This window comes from Theropithecus gelada, chromosome 7a (assembly GCF_003255815.1).
Source record: "Theropithecus gelada isolate Dixy chromosome 7a, Tgel_1.0, whole genome shotgun sequence".
NCBI lineage: Eukaryota > Metazoa > Chordata > Mammalia > Primates > Cercopithecidae > Theropithecus > Theropithecus gelada.
The window spans coordinates 48,571,470-48,588,563 of NC_037674.1; the positions used below are offsets into that span (position 1 = coordinate 48,571,470).

Below are 17,094 nucleotides of genomic sequence, written 5' to 3' on the forward strand. Positions count from 1 at the left end.
ACTAAATTCTGGGGTAAAAAATTATGTAGCAGTAGAAAATTAAAACATGTCCCTTCCATTTTAATCTTCATTTATGAAACTGTTTTTTATTTCTTTTTCTTTCTGGAGTTGTCATTTCTCTTTTCAAATCTTCCTTTTCTCAAATTATTTCCCTTCTAAATTTTTCTAACCTGATTACACTATTACTTCATATGCTTATCATTTTTCTTAATTTCTTTTGGTTCATTTAATGTATTAGGTTACAAGTTTTACCTGTTTTATAAGCACGTCTTTCTAACATGACTTCATTATCTGTCACAACATTCTATCCCTTGTTTTCCTTTCTCTTATGTGACTTTGTATGGAATTTGCTCATGATCATTTTCTGTTGCTCATCTCTTTCTTTTTTAGGTATTTTGTTTCTGTTTCATTTTTAAAATTTGCATATGTTTAGGGCATACAAGTACAAATTTCTTACTTGCATCTTTTGTACAGTGGTGAAGTCTGGACTTTTAGTGTACCCATCACCCAAATAGTGAACTCTGTATCCAATAGGTAACTTTTCAACCCTCACACCCTTCCCACCCCCTCATCTTTTGTAGCCTCCAGTGTCTGTTACTTTACTCTGTATGCCCATGTGTATCCATTGTTTAGCTTTCACTTTATAAGTGAGAACATGTGGTATTTGACTTTCTGTTTCTGAGTTGTTTCTTTAATCAGTTCATTTATTTATTTTAAGTTCCAGGGTACATGTGCAGGATGTGCAGGTTTGTTACATAGATAACGTGTGCCATGGCTTTGCTGCGCCTGTCAACCCATCACCTAGATATTAAGCCCAGAATCTGAGTTATTTCACTTAGGATAATGGCCTCCAGTTCCACTCATGTTGCTACAAAAGACATAATTTTATTCTTTTTTATGGCTGAGTAGTATTCTATGGAAAAAATTATATATATATATATATACACACACACACCACATTTTCTTTATCCAGTCTTCTGTTGATGGACACTTAGGTTAATTCTCTTTGCTATTGTGAATAGTGCTGCAATAAACATATGAGTGCAGGTATCTTTTTTCGTATAATGACTTATTTTCCTTTGGGTAGATACCCAGTATTGCCAGAGCAAATGGCAGTTTTATTTTAGTTCTTTCAGAAATCCGCATACTGTTTTCCATAAAGGTTTTTACTAATTTACATTCCCACCAACAGTGTATAAGTGTTCCCTTTCTCTGCATCCTCACCAATATCTGTTGTATTTTAACTTTTTAATAATAGCCATTCTGACTGGTATAAGATAGTATCTCATTGTGGTTTTGATTTTCACCTCTATGATGATTAGTGATGTTCAGCATTTTTTCATATGTTTCCTGGCTGCTTGGATGTCTTCTTTTGAAAAATGTGCATGTCCTTTGCCCACTTTTTAATGGGGTTGTTTTTTCTTGTTGAATGGTTTGAGTTTGTTGTAGATTCTGGATTAGCCCTTTGTTGCATACATAGTTTGCAAATACTTTTTCCCATTCTGTAGGTTGTCTTGTTTACTGACAAAAAAAGGTGCAAAAGCTTTTTAGTTTAATTAAGTCCCATTTATCTATTTTTGTTATTGTTGCATTTGCTTTTGAGGGCTGGTCATAAATTCTTTGCCTAAGCCAATGTCCACAAGAGTTTTTTCTGGGTTTTCTTCTAGGATTTCTATAGTTTCTGGTCTTACATTTAGGCCTTTAGTACATCTTGAGTTAATTATTGTATATGATGAGAGGTATAGGTCTAGTTTCACTCTTCTGCATATGGGATATCTAGTTTTCCCAGCACCATTTATTGAACAGGGTGTCCTTTCCCCAGTATACATTGACTTGTTGAGGATCAGTTGGTTGTAGGGATGTGGCTTTATTTCTAGGTTATATTCTGTTCCATTGATCCATGTCTCTATTTTTATGCCAGTACCATGCTGTTTTAGTCACGATAGACTTGTAAAATTTGAAGTCAGGTAATGTGATGCTTCCAGCTTTGTTCTTTTTTCTTAGAATTGCTTCAGCCATTCAAGCTTTTTTGGTTCCATATGAATTCTAGGATTGTCTTTTCCAATTCTGTAAAAATTGACATTGGTAATTTGATAGGCATTATGTTGAATCTGTAGATTGCTTTAAGTAGTATGATTATTTTAACAATATCAGTTCCTCCAATTCACTACCGTGGGATGTATTTCCACTTGTTTATGTCATCTATGATTTCTTTCATAAGTGTTTTACAGTTCTCTTTATAGAGATCTTTCACTTTTTTGTTGTTAAATATATTCCTTTTTTTTTTTTTTTGCAGCTGTTATAAATGGGATTGCCTTCTTTTTTCAGTCCTCAGCTAGACAGTTATTGGTGTATACAAATGCTATTGATTTCTATATGTTAATTTTGCATTCTGAAACTCCTGAATTAATTAATAAAATGCAATAATTTTTTGGTGGAGTCTTTAGGGTGTTCCAGATATAAGATCACATGATAGCAAATAGGAATAATCTGACGTCTTCTTTTCAAATTTGGATGCCTTTTATTTCTTTCCCTTGCTTGATTGCGCTGGTGAGGACTTCTAGTATTATGTTGCATAAGAGCAGTGAAGTGGGCATCCTTGTCTATTTCCAGGTCCCAGAGGGAATGCTTTTAACTTTTCCCTGTTAAGTGTGTTGGCTGTGGGTTTGTCATGGGTGGCCTTATGTTTAAACATACCTATTCCTAAGCATATTATTCCTTCTAAGGAATATAACATATTCCTTCTATGCCTAGTTTGTTGAGGGATGCTGAAGTTTATCAAAGCTTTTTCTGTGTCTATTGAGATGATCACATGGTTTTGTCCTTAATTCTGTTTATGTGATGTATCACATTTATTGATTCACATATGTTGAAACATCCTTGCATCCCTGGGATGAATCTCACCTGATCATGGTGTATTATCTTTTTGATGTGCTATTGGATTCAATTTGCTAGTATTTTGTTGAGGATTTTTGTGTCTATGTTCATCAGGGATATCAGTCTGTAATTTTCTTTTTTTGTTGTGTCCTTTTCTGATTTTGGTATCGGGTGATACTGGCCTTGTAGAATGAATTACGGAGAATTCCCTCCTCCTCGATTTTATGGAATAGTTTCAGAAGGATTTGTGTTAGTTCTTCTTTGTACGTTTGGTAGGAATCAGCTGTGAATCCATCTAATCATGGGCTTTCTGGGGAGGGGAAGTTTTTTTTTTTTTTTTTTTATTACAAATCCAATCTCACCACTCATTATTGGTCTGTTCAATTCTTCCTGGTTCAATCTCAGGAGGTTGTATGTTTCCAGGAATTTACCCATATCCTCTAGATTTTCTTCTTTGTTAGTGTATAGTTGTTTATACTTGTCTCAGATGATTTTTTTTTTTTTTTATTCTGTGGTATCAGTTGTAATGTCTCCTTTTTAATTTCTGATAGTGTTTACTTGGATCTTCTTTCTTCTGTTCTTGGTTAGTCTAGCTAGTGGTTTATAATTTTGTTCATCTTTTCAAAGAACCAATTTTTAATTTTGTTTATCCTTTGTATTTTTTTCTATTTTATTTAGTTCTGCTCTAATCTTTGTTGTTTCTTTTCTTCTGCTACCTGTCTTTGTTCTTCTTTTTCTAAGTTCCTTAAGATATAATGCTAGGTTATTAATTTGTGACCTTTTAGTTCTTTGATGTAGGCGTTTAATGCTGTAAACCTTCCTCCTAGCACTGCTTTTGCTGTATCCCACAGGTTTTGGTATGTTGTGTTTTCACTTTCATTTGTTTCTAGATTTTTTTTTTAAATGTGTCTCGATTTCCTCATTTTTAATGAGAGAATTTTTTTGTACTTTCAGGAGAAAAAGGTAGGCTGGTATAATCTTCCTAGATTTACTATCCTGGAAGCTCACTTTCACAAAGTAGGGATTTTTTTTTGGTTTTGTTTTGTTTTGTTTTGTTTTGTTTTGTTGAAATGGAGTCTTACTCTGTCACCCAGGCTGGAGTGCAGTGGCGCCATCTCGGGTCATTGTAACATTCGCCTTCCAGGTTCAAGCAATTCTCCTGTCTCAGCCTCCTGAGTAGCTGGGACTACAGGAGCACACCACCACGCCCAGCTAATTTTTGTATTTTTAGTGGAGATGGGGTTTCACTATATTGGTCAGGCTGGCCTTGAACTCCTGACCTCAGGTGATCCACCTGCCTCAGCCTCCCAAAGTGCTGGGATTACAGGTGTGAGCCACCGCACCCAGCCCACAAAGTGATTTTTTTAAAAATATGGCCAAATTTTTTTTTTTTTTTTTTTTTTTGAGACGGAGTCTTGCTCTGTCACCCACACTGGAGTGCAGTGGCCGGATCTCAGCTCACTGCAAGCTCCGCCTCCCGGGTTTACGCCATTCTCCTGCCTCAGCCTCCCGAGTAGCTGGGACTACAGGCACCCGCCACTTCGCCCGGCTAGTTTTTTTGTATTTTTTAGTAGAGACGGGGTTTCACCGTGTTAGCCGGGATGGTCTCTCGATCTCCTGACCTCGTGATCCGCCCGTCTCGGAGGCCAAATATTTTCTAAGCTGAGTCACCATTGCTCTTGTCTCTCACTTTTATTCCCTCCTTCTTTCTGCTCCCCCCATCCCCATGATGCTTCATTTAAATTCTGTTCCCAGCGAGTACTTTTCAGTGCAGTTTATCCTGTAACAAAATTTGATGTGTTAGTTTAAAAAACTCAGAGAGTCCAGAGTATTCCAACATTTTCCACCTTCCAGAGATCCCTTGGCATTCACATGCAAACGGGATCCTATGAAACTTCCTCCAACTTTTGGTTGATGTTCTCAGATTAAGCCACCAAAATTTCCAAGGCAATTTGTGGGTTGGCTTTCAGGAATACTAGAGTCCTTTTCTCTCCTTTCTTCCCACACAGTTTCCAAAATCACATGATTCTTGCAGTTGTCAGTAGCTTATACCCACCTACTAATATTTTGGAGTTGTTACCATACCTTGTCATCTTTTTATGTTGTAGATCAGTGGTTCTCAGACTTTATAATCAGTATCATAAGAATGGCCCACATGAAAGCTTGCACACAAATGTTTATAGAGGCATTATTCATAATAGCCAAAAAGTGGCAACAACCCAAATGTCCACAAATGGATGATGTACCATATACATACAATGGGATATTATGCAGCCTTAAAAAGGAATGAAATTCTGACCCATGCTATAATATGGATGAACCTTGAAAACATTATGCTAAGTGTAATAAGCTAAACACAAAAGAACAACTATTATATGACCCACTTATATGAAAAGTCCAGAAGAGACAAATCTATAGAGACAGAAAGTCGATTAGTGATTACCTAGGGCTGAAGGTGTGGCTGTCGGGGGCGGGATGGGGAGTCACTGCTGTTGGGATGGGGTTTCTTTATAGGGGTGATGAAAATGACCTAAATTGATTGTGATGATGCTTGCACAACTCTGTGGATATACTAAATACCATTCCATTGTATAGTATGTGAATTATATACCTCAATGAAGCTGATTTTTAAAAATGCAGCTATATTGTCACAACTGCCATCTTCCCAGAATCTCCTTGTTCTAAAAATATTAATTATTCACAAATGTTGGTACTTCCATTCATTGTAACAAGTCTTGTGTAAAATGCCTTGCAAACAGTCACACATGGCAGTCTATCAAGGGTGCTGTGATTGAAAGCTGGTGGCTGAGTGCACCCTGAGGTAGGCTTTGTGGCTCCCGACTGTTGCTCCCAGTACATGCTGTGGTGACATAGAGTAGGATTTGCCATGATAAAGCCATGCTTTTGGCCTCAGGACAAAGCCTCTCAGCCCTGGGAATCCCAGCCCCTCCCTGGCCCTCAGTGCAGCCCACACCCAGTTGCCTCTGCCATGAAAGGAAGCCGACACCTTCCTCGCTGGCTATTCTTTTCCCACTGGCAGACTCCCTCCCAGCCCTGGTTCCAAGGGCTGTCAGGGTCATCCTCCCTCTCCTCAAATCCCCCACCCCCTGCCCCGTCAGGACTCATTCTGCTTTCCATCTTGTCAGACAACAAAGACACTGGAGGAATTTATTTATACCTCCAGCCAGCTAATAAGACAATTCAGTGAAAAGCAGCCCCTGCTTGCTGGAGCCTCCTTGGGCCTTTGATTGCCTCTTCTGTGTCCCAATTCCCAGCATTTATTCTACATATAAATTTTCCACGGTGAATAGACACCATTCTTCTCGGAATACCATTTGTTCCCTTGGCTATTTTATCTCCATCTCTTGTTTTGCTTTTTATTATTACTGTTAAACTGTAATTAATTCTTCTCCTATCAGCTTCTCTTTAGTGAACTAAGCCTAATGCAGCATGAAGCGTCTTCACTCACCACGAACTATACACCTATTCTGGAAAATAACGAAGCCTCTGACATTTCAAAGGCCCACAAGCTGCTAAATCTTTCCTTCTATGGAATGGGAATGGGGAGGGAGGGAAGAAAGGAGGGAGGAAAGTTTGGGTAGGCAAAATGATTTCATAATCATTTTGAAATCTGTGGGTTTCAATTTAGCTGAGATAGTTCTGATTTTATTTAGCAGACAGACACTTGAAAGGTTAAGAAAGCCATGGAGGAAGTGTGAGAGAGAAGCTCAAGTGCGCTTTGAAATGTGGCCCCTGTCCTGCTGCTCAAATTTGGAACCATTGTCTTTCTTGCCATCTGAAGAGGAGCTATGCTGCATTACCTTCCCTCTAAGTTTTCACAGCATCTCCTCAAGGTCAGCCTCTTTGAAAGGTATACCAGCACCATGGACAATTCTGTGATGGCATCTGTAGTGGGTTGAATGGGGGTCCCTAGATATGTCCACGTCCTGATCCCTGGAACCTGTGAATGTTACCTTCTTTAGCAAAAGGGTCTTTGCAGATATGATTAAGTTTAACATCTTGAGATGAGAACGTTCTGCATTATCCAGGTGAGAACTAAGTCCAATGACAAGTATCCCTATAATATGTATAGAGGAGAGTGACAGAAGAGGAGCAGGTGATGAGAAGACAGAGATTGGAGTGATGGGGCTACAAGCCAAGGAACACCAAAGACTGCTGGGAAGCCACCAGAAGTTACAAGAGGCCAGGAATGGACTCTTCCTGGAGCCTCTAGAGGGAGCATGGCCCTGATGACACCTTGATTTCAGATTTCAGGACTGCAGAACTATGAGAAAATACATTTTTTTTAAGCCAACAAGTTTGTGATCATTAGTTATAAGCAGTCACAGGAAGCTAATACTGCATCCCTAGTTTGCCGGCTCATCATGAGCAGAAAATACAGAAGAGAAAAGACTGGATAATAATAAGTCACAAAACTTCCACATGCCAAGTTGTTGCCTTCAGATGGTAGAAGTCTGGGCTGTCAGATCAGATGAGGCTGCCCACATAACTCAAGCCGAAAGCATGCAATGGATGCAGGAAATGAATTCCTACAACTCAGACCTTGCCAGAACTGGCTGGCCACAGCTTTGCTTTCTGAAATATGGTTTTTCTTATGTAAAGAGGATGTGGCATACAGTTGGCTCAGCTGTGACTTTTAATTTACAGTTATGATTCCTTTATCCAAAAGATTTCTAAGCTCAGGTATCTATATTTCTTTTTTCCTCCCAAATTTTCTCTGTTTCTTTTAATAGCCAGAAGAACACATTTATGAGTAGTTATAGAAATGCCCCGGAGTCATGGGTCTGCATGGGATCTTTCTGAGACGTCATGTGATTTGTCTCAGAAAGTGGCATGTCCCAGCAGGCCAAGTCACTAGAGGGGTTTCCCATTCTACCACCTTATGATCAGGTGCTTTGTTCATTCATCCAACAAACGTTTTTAATATTTTACTCCTTCTCATCAGCTGACGATTCCTTATTGGCTCCCACTTTTCTTTCTCCATTTGTCCCAGAAGCTTCTGCTCATTCTCCCTGTAAATGTCTCCTTATTTCATTTTTCTTCTATTGCCAACCTCTTATATAATATACAATGGAGTTCCTTGTCATGTCCCTAGGATTTCATGTGGGCTAGCATGGATCCAAGCTTTTCACCTCTCAGTAGAAATAGTGCCTAATAGTGCACATGGTGGAGCCTCATAAACAATGTGTTGTCTAAAAGGCTGAGTTTCCAGATGTTCTAGCCATATAGAGTACCACTCTGTTATATTTTGATTTTATCCTGTGGGAAAATGTTTGAAAACTTACATTTAAATTGATTCTATCTCTCTTATTTTTAAATAACATTCTCTTGTAGCTTACAGGGTACATTTCTATCCTAAATGACATGTTTCTGTTTGACTTGCGTGCTATAGTTCTGTGTGTGTTTACATCTGTTTGTGCAAGCATGCGCAAGTTCGTGTGTGTTTGCACGCAAAATCCCTCTGGTAACAGAAAGTTTATTTTCCCTCTTCCCATAACTGAAAGTCCACTGAATGAATTTAACTTAAATTACCTCTCTTGACCTAAATAAATAAATACGATATCAACAAGATAAATTATGACCTAAAATGTTATTTCTTATTTTTAAAAACTGAAAAGGTGAGGGTAATTGAGTTTGCTGTTCGAATCACAGCTCTGACTCTTGGCAACACCCTAAAATAACACGTTCCACCTCAGTTCTGTAGCCCAAACACAGCAGCAGTGAGGCCCTGCTTCTGCACTGATGAAAGGTTTTCATTTCTGGCAGGGCATACCGTAAACCGAGGCCCACAGCCACGAAACAAGAGGTGGTGTGGAATTTACAAAGCTCTGAGGGGCAGTCTCCATCCATTTGTGGTGATTAATATCTCCTTCCTTGGCTTGAATGCCAGCCTTCAATTAGAAACAGAAACAGAACCTTCCTTTTTACAGAGCAGACCCCCAAGACAGCCCCTGGAAGGGGATTTCTCCTGGAAAGGAAGGCCTGGTAAAATCCAAGGAGGAGAAGAGCTGAAATTCCCCTCCATTAGCAGAGGGTATCCGCATTCCTGGGGCACTTCCTGTGTCTTCCAGACTGCCCTGCTGGGCACCTTATACCATGGCAGGGAGAGATGTGAAAAAGGTTATGTTCTCTTGGGAATTTGAGGAAGGAAAAAGGCTTAGTGGATTTCTTTAGTTATTTTGGTGACTGTTTCTATTTTTCAAGAATATCTAAGAGTCCGAGGGAAAATCTCAAGGTTCCCCTCCACCCTCAACCTCTTCCTTCCATTGAATTTGGGAACTCATCTATCAGGCCAAACCCATCTGGGGTTCTTCTGCTTCCAGTCGGGGCTGATACTGATATCACCAATGCCACTGCCAGTCAGGTGGAGAATGGGATTATTACAAATACCAGATTTCAAAATTTGATAAAATTTTTATGGGTATGTGAAGAATAATGCAAATTCTGACTCATCATAATGGCCTATCCTTCTCTTCCCAGCTCTCTCCCTCCCTTTGGGTGTGTGTACTGGGAGCTCTGGCAGTTGAGATTGCTCTTTAAAAAGACCCTTGAGGGTGGTCCTGGTCAGGATACTCCCAGAACTCTCTGGTGAAGGCTGATTTCCACATTCAGGTATGGAATGGGCATTAATTGCTTGCTCCCTCTACTCCACATTCATTCCTCACTACCTTCTCACCCACAGAGTACACATCAGGCACTGGGGTTGCAAAAGGGAATAAGACAACCCTCTGCCCTCATGGGGATTGTCTCCTGGTTAGGAAGACACACTGACTACATCAATCAATCACTTTAGATGGTTCTAAGTAACATGAAAAAAAAGTTAATGTAATGTAGGATAGATAGAAGATGGGTAACTGATTTTTAGAGTGATTAGGAAAAGTCTGAGAAAGTGATGTTTGGGCTGGGACCTCCATGATGACACGTATATAACCTCAAGGTAACGTACAGCCAGTCTTGAGAGGTCATCGGTCAGGCATAAAGCAAGGGAGTGTTCAGGAGTCTGGGTCTGCTGCCAGGAAGCCAAGTAGAAGAGGAAGACCAAGCAGCATGGTTTTTACCCTGCATCCCTGCTATCCCTAGGTCCCTCAGCTATAGTCTGATGCCACTGACACGTTGCAGGTTACCCAATGCCATGCTCTAGAATGAGGTCTAAGCTGGGCATCAGGGCCCTCAACTCTGACATCCAGGGGGTTCCATCAGCTGTGTATGCTTCTCTGGGCCCCATCCCCTGCAGCCGTCACAGAAAGAGCAGCACTGCTGACCATGCACAGCCATGGCTCTGAGCCATGCTTCCCTATCCTCTTACTATGGTCCAGCGAGGGAAGATGGCAAGACTTGGCCAATTGACAGTATAATGCAGTGTGATGAGCTCAGGGACAGATGAAGCAAGGGCCCAGAAGAAACCCAAGCCCAGAAGGGAGGGGTGGCAAGGCTGTGCAGGAGGCTGCTGGGGGAGCTGGCTCACTCTTGCTCACTGTCAGCCTACCTCAGACTTGACCATTTGTAGCACTTTGCAGTAAATATCTTGGCTCTACTTGACAATTACTCTGGTTCAGCGATAGGTTAGGCTACCGTGTGTGAGTACACCTGTAAATTTGGCCTGCTCTGGGTGTCTCCACCCTCCTGGAGCTGCACTCTCTGCAGTAATCTTGCTGGGTGTTTTCTAAGCACAATGGAGACAGCTGGATAGGCCTCCTTGCATCTAGAACAAACCCAGGCCTCCCAGCCAAGTCCAGTCACCCCCTGGGCTCCTGCTCCTCTTCCCTACCCACTGTCCTGCCAGCTTTCACACCAGCAGTAAACCTGGCCCACAGTATTGGAGCTCAGCGGACCCTGAGAAAACATTCCCAAAGTAGCCATTCCATGGCTCGGCTGAAGGACCTAGGATGGCTTAGTCCTGTAGGCTACAGGAACACAAAGTGTCCACTTGAATATTTTTGCTGACCACAGAGCCTGGTCACAAAGAGAAACTTCATGGCCAGGGTGGACGTACCCCTCTCAGGAGCTGCCATCTCAGAGGAAGTTGGGAGCTGCAGACCAGGGACTGTTAGCGTTTGTCCATGCTGGGAACCGGGGTCTCCAGAGCAAGCAACAATGAAATCCTTAAATCCAAAGAGCTCATGGGCTTGTTTTGAGGATCAGTGAAGGAAGAAGCAGAGTATTCTGTACTTCACTCCAGAGCTAGGCCAGAGTGGGTGGCGGGAGGAGTGGAGGAGGCAAGGCAGGAGTCCTGGAACCTGTGGAAGAGGAAGGATGATGGGGCCAAGCATAGAAAGCCAGGGTGGGGGAAGTGGGTCCTGACACCTGCTCTTACTTGCCTCATTTTAGTCCTAGCCACTGGCTAAGCAGTGACATCTATCTGCACGATGGTTCAAGGCATTTAAGGAACACCATTTAACCATTGCCTACCAGTGGTCATGTCAGCAGTGTCCTAACTGAGCGTTGCTGTTTCCAAACAATGTGGCATGAATGCATCTAAAGGGCAGGTTATCAAAGAAAAAGCAGACCGTCATCCGGGATTTATTGGTATAAAACAAATATCTCATGCAAATCAAAATGATATGTATTTCCAAATGTATGTAAATGCCTAAAAAAAGTCTTGGAAGGCCACAGTGTGGACTGATGACAGGGGTCCTCTCTCGGGGAGGACTAGGGTTGCAGAAAGTATGGAGAAGCGTTGGAGGAAAGTGTGGTTTGTCTGTGTGGTTTCAGGGTTTTTTTCAGCAAGTATGTTTTCAGGTACGTCTTAGGTACATTTTTAAAACTTCCACACATCTGTCTGTTCTTCATGTTGCTGGAGGTGTAGCCCAGGACGGCTGCATGGGGTGGATGGCTCTGTTGGTTAGGACATTTCATAACAGGCTCTTTGGTTATGAGATAGTCTAAATGAAAGAGGGTTGAAACCAAAGAGAGCTAGCTTACTCTGAAAAGGCCACCAGTTTTGTGCCGGCAACCAGGCAAAGAGAGGGACCCTGGAATGGGGAAACAGTCTAGACAAGAGAGAGAACAGGCCCAAAGAATGGCAGATGCTGGGGCCCAAGGGAAACAACGGCCACTGAGGCTTTCCTATGGTGTGTGGCTCAAGCCTATAATATCCAAGATGGCAGAAATTCTACAGTGGGTTGTTCCCTGCTCAGAATTGCCCTATAGTCCTCTTAGGAATCCCCAAACTCTTAGAAAAAGGTCTGCTGCATGGAAAACCTTATTTGAGTGGAGCTTTAGGAAACAAAGGAGAATGTGAAATAATTACTCTAAGGCCAGGTGACAAAAGAAGATCAAGAACTCAAAGGGAGCAGAAATTCAAGGTGATGTAACCAAGGGATTGTGAAATCCCTGGGGGTCCCTTGGAAATCCTGAGAAGGGCAGTAGCTTTTCTGTGGTACATGGGATGAAGGCTTCAGCATGTTTAATTGACCACTTGAAGAGAGGGACTCCAAAAGACTGAAGATCCTGAGGCTATGTGAGTTAATATAAGTAAAAACATGCCAATTGATTTAAAAAAAAAAAAAATCAGAAACCTATAAAGAAGTAAAAAGTGCTAGCATAGCGTTTCCATCCATTTGGTGTAATACATTCACTCATTAAATAGTAAACTCACGCACTGCCCCCTCCAACTTTCCCCTTTGCAATTGCATCTTATGGTCTAGCTTTTAAAGTAATGCAGTACATGGAGTCAGAAGCCCGGAGATCCATAAACCATCCAGACATCTAATAGTGCTTTAAAAGAGGTCCTGCACACTGGAGGGTAAGTGGCCAGTAATGGCTGAGCTGGGTACAGACAGGGTGGGGAGAGGATTGGGCTTAAGGGAAAAGTGAAGTAGTGAGCGTAAGGAGAATTTTTACAGTGGCTATAAAAAGAAGTCCCATGCTCATACATTTAGATTCTGAGTTGGCCAAATAAACTCAGGCCTCTCACAGTTCACACTGTCAGCCTTGGCACTGGTTCTGGTGGCTACTGTCTTAGAGACCCAGTAAAAATACTTTGAGAGAGAGAAAGACATCACCATCTCATTGAGGAGCCAGTGTAAGGATAGCTCCCAGAAGGGCCTCCCTGTTACCAGGAGTTACAGGCAGCAGGCAGTCCTCCTGTCAATAGGCTCCTGGCAGGTGATGATTACTATTCAGCACCAGCCTCTGGTTCCTTGGAACATAACAATGATGTAGGCTTCTGAGCGAGGGCCATGCTTTGCAGACTTGGAAGGGAATATCTGTTTGCAAAACGCTATGACTTAGGGTTGCTAACCCTGTAGTCCATTCCCATAGGAACTCCAAATGGAAATGCTCACCCATCAGCACTCCCTAAACTACCTGCTCCCAACCAGTTGCTGGTGACAAATGGAAATGTCCTGCCCCAGCACTGCTCTGGAGAAGTCAAGACACACTTACCAGCTTCACTGCAACTCTCAGTTTAGATGCACAGGGGAAGGAAGGCCACTCCCTGGCTGATAAATGTTTCACCAGCTCTCTAGGGAATAAAAGCCCTGATTTGCAGCATTTCCTGATTCCCAAGGAGTAAATACTCCCACAGGCTACCAAGCCATGTCGCTGGGCGTGGAGTTGGGAAGTGGGGTTCACCATGCGGTAATCAATGGAAATAACCTCAAGAACACAGCTAATGGTAAAATGTAGTCAGAGAATTAGGATGTGATGTATCTGTGTATTTATTACGTCTGTCTTCGATAAGATTTTAAGTGTATATAATTTAATTTTTAATCATCGTTCTGCTTAATAACTGGCCTCCATTCCTGAAAATTTAGCAACTGATGCTTATGAGCTAGTACATGAGCTGGCTCCAGCAACCACTGGCTGGACCCTGGGGCCTGCTTGCTTTGGGTTCCGGATCTAACTTCTTTTTGCAAATTTTCTTCATGCTTCTTCCTCTCTTCTCTCTTTCCTCTCTCTGGGTTTTTTGCCCCACCTCCCCACTTTGCCCAATTTATTGAGCACTTAAGGCCCTTACTGAGTACCTTACGTGTAATTGGAGGCGCCCTTACTGGGGAGACTTCCAGTGCATGCCCATACCCATTTGTGCTCTTCTTTTGGCATGAAAAGGACAATGTTTCTTTCTCTGTCTTCCAGCAGTTAGGCAGAGCCATATGACCGGCTCTGGTTGTTGGGTTGTGAATGGAAGTAGCATGTGTCCATACTAGACTGAAGCATTTAATTGATAGCGTGAGACCTCCCAATGCTCTCCTTTCCTATTGCAACAATCTTGGAGAAGGCCTTGTGTATAGGTGGCATGGACAAAAGACTGAGGAGCTCAAGTCACTGGGTTACCGCATATGGAGGCTGGTTGCCCTCAAGAGTCAACTGGATCCGTGGTGGGTTTTGCATGAGTAAGAAATAAGTATTTACATGTTAAGCCACAGAATTTTGTTGTTGCTTGTCTATACAGCATAATCTACTCTATCCTAACTAACAACTTGCCTTGCCATGAATGGCCAAACATATACTGTTATTATCAGGAAATTCTGTATTCCTCCCATAAGCCTCCTCTCCCCCATCAAAAGCTTTATTTGCCTAGGAATCGCCATGTGCTTCAAGCCTTTTTGGTTAGTTTTGCGTAGGGAGCTGGACATTCCAGTGAGCTTGAACATTATAGTAGTTAGGCTATAGACAAATAAACCAAAATATATGGTGATTATAAAATGAAAATTTTAGACCCTTATTTTTCTTAAACATAAAAGTTCAGATGTCAACAATAGCTGGCAAGGTACATCCTCAATGCATGGCTTCCATCTCTGGGTCCAAGGCATAGGACCCATTTGTTACTCTTTCCTAACCGGAAAGGAAAAGAAAAGGGGCTGGGAGAAGGGACCCAATTCTTTTTAGTTAAGACCCCAAAGTGGAACACATCCTACCGCTTCTGCTCACATCTCACTGGACAAAAACATAGTCACATGAACATATCTACCTATGAGAAAGGCTGGGAGATGTAGTCTCTAGCTGGGCTAATGTGCCCTGCTAACAGCTGGTGGTGCATTTCTGTTACAGAAAGTAAGAGTGAGAGAGAAGGGATACAGGGAGAAAAGACTTGGTCTCTGCCATGATCTACTGTGTTGTCCTGGCATGGGAGGGGCTCTAACTGCCTGGTGTTGAGAAGCTGCCCAGTGTGGACAAGCTGCCTGGTACAGTGGAGCTCTTCCCAAGCAGAGCAACTCATCCTCTCTGATTTCTTCCACGGAATGACTGCCTGAGTGGCAGGCCCTGTGAAGCTGTCTTAGGCCATTTTGTAGTGCTGTAACAGCATATTACAGACTGGGACATTTATAAACAATAGAAGTTTATTTGTCTCACAGTTTTGGAGGCTGGTGAGGCCAAGATCAAGGGGCTGCGTCTGGTAAGGGCTTTCTTGCTGCATCATTCCATGGCAGAAAGTTGAAGGACAAGAGAGCGCATTTAAATGAGAGAGCAGAAGAGCAAGAGATCTATAATAAAGGGATTAAGGCATTAACCCATTCATGAAGGTGGAGCCCTCATGACCTAAATCCTTTCCATTAGGCCCTACCTGTCAACACTGTTGCACTGGGGATTAGGTTTCCAGCAATACTTTTGGGGGACACATTCAAACTGTAGCAGGGGTATAGGTGATTCCACTTCTCTAGTATTATGGCTCCAACCCGAGGCCCCCAAAGTCCTAGTGCTGCTTGTTTCTTTCCCCAGCTTTGGTTTGGGTAAGAATCTGTTCCCATAAGGATTCCTGCCATGGAGGGGCAGAGGCAGTGGGCAGGAAGCACTTGTCAGATTGTCTTCAGGGTGATGACCAAGGAGTGGTAGAGTTTGTGAGCTCTGGAGTCAGAGTTCCTTGGGCGAGGTGCTTAATCTTTTCTACTCCCAGCTGTAGAAAAGAGTAAGCACCTTCTGTTACTAATGATAATAATGATATCAAGCTCATAGGATTGCTGAGATTATTAAAGGAGATGTAGATGTAAATGTGCTTAGCATAGCGCTTTAATAACCATTAGCTATTGCTGCTCCTGCTACTACTACTGCCACTGCTGCTGCTGCTGCTGTTACTGCAGTTATCTGGTTGCTACTAGGGGATAGAGTGACCAGTTATTTCGCATGTAGTTGCTTGTGCAAGGTGGAGGTCTTCACTACAAAGAGTGGTTATGACAGGCTCCAGGATGCCTTGTGTCCTAAACCTAGAACTATCCTCTCCCATTTGTCCTTTACTACTCTGTACTGAGCTGCCTGTTGTTTTGTTTCTGCTCTCAAGATACCTTTGTCTCAATATTGTTCTCACCCTTCTCTGGCACTGGGCCTTCACAGGTACCAGCTCCAGGTCTCAGAGAGAAGGAGTTGGGCTCTCAGTCCATTCTTCCCAGGAGGGACTCTGGGTGCTTTCTGCAAATTGATTCTCCCACTGTCTAAAGTTCTGGACACCTAAGTGATTATCTGTCTTTGCCATCTTAAATAAAAGTTCTATTATACCTTTCCTTTTCCCCAGAAGTGGGTAGTCTGTTGGTCTGACCATTTATATAACAAGGATAGCATGAGGTGGTCCCTGCCCCAACCCAGACAGAGATGCTGTTGTCAGCTATTCTAAAACTAACCAACCAACAAAATATAACAACGGCAAGACATTTTTGTACAAAAGCCTGTTGGACCATCCATTACAAGATTTATCTCATGTGATCCTCACAGCAAACCCCTGAGATTGGTATCATAGAGCCAGCTCTATTTAAATCTAAAATATTGCCTTGCTCTGGTCATTAAATTGCTCATGCCAACCTATGTAGGCAGAACACAAGGGAAAGAAGAAACCTTTACATACCTAAGAGCTTATCTGTAAGGTTTTGAGAAACTTTCTTATCATAGATAGGACTCTTATAGATGCAAACAACAAACTCAAAATCAAATAGATTAAACAAAACCTGCAATTTTTTGGCTCAATAACAGTAAAATCCAGGAGTACCTGGTTTCATGTATGCCAAGACCCAGGTGTTCAGGTGATGTCCTCATTGCTGTGCCTTTTCTTCTTTCTGCTCTCCCTATGGTGGCTTCATTTTCAAGCTCACCCTCTCTCCATGGTGGTCCCCGAAACTCCAGTGCCGCAGGCTACCAGTTCCAATTCAGAAGAAAGAGGGCTTCTCTTTCCCCGTAGCTTCAGAGAAAATCCAAGGGTTGCAACTCCAACAAAGATTCTCTCCTTGAACAAACTCTCTGCAGGCTCCCCTGAACTCTCTTCTCAAC

General features: G+C 42.3%; 1 pseudogene; it reads right to left on the reverse strand.

Moving 5' to 3' along the window:
* LOC112627505 overlaps nucleotides 1-17,094 on the reverse strand; it is a 64,693-nt pseudogene that overhangs the window by 28,026 nt on the left and 19,573 nt on the right.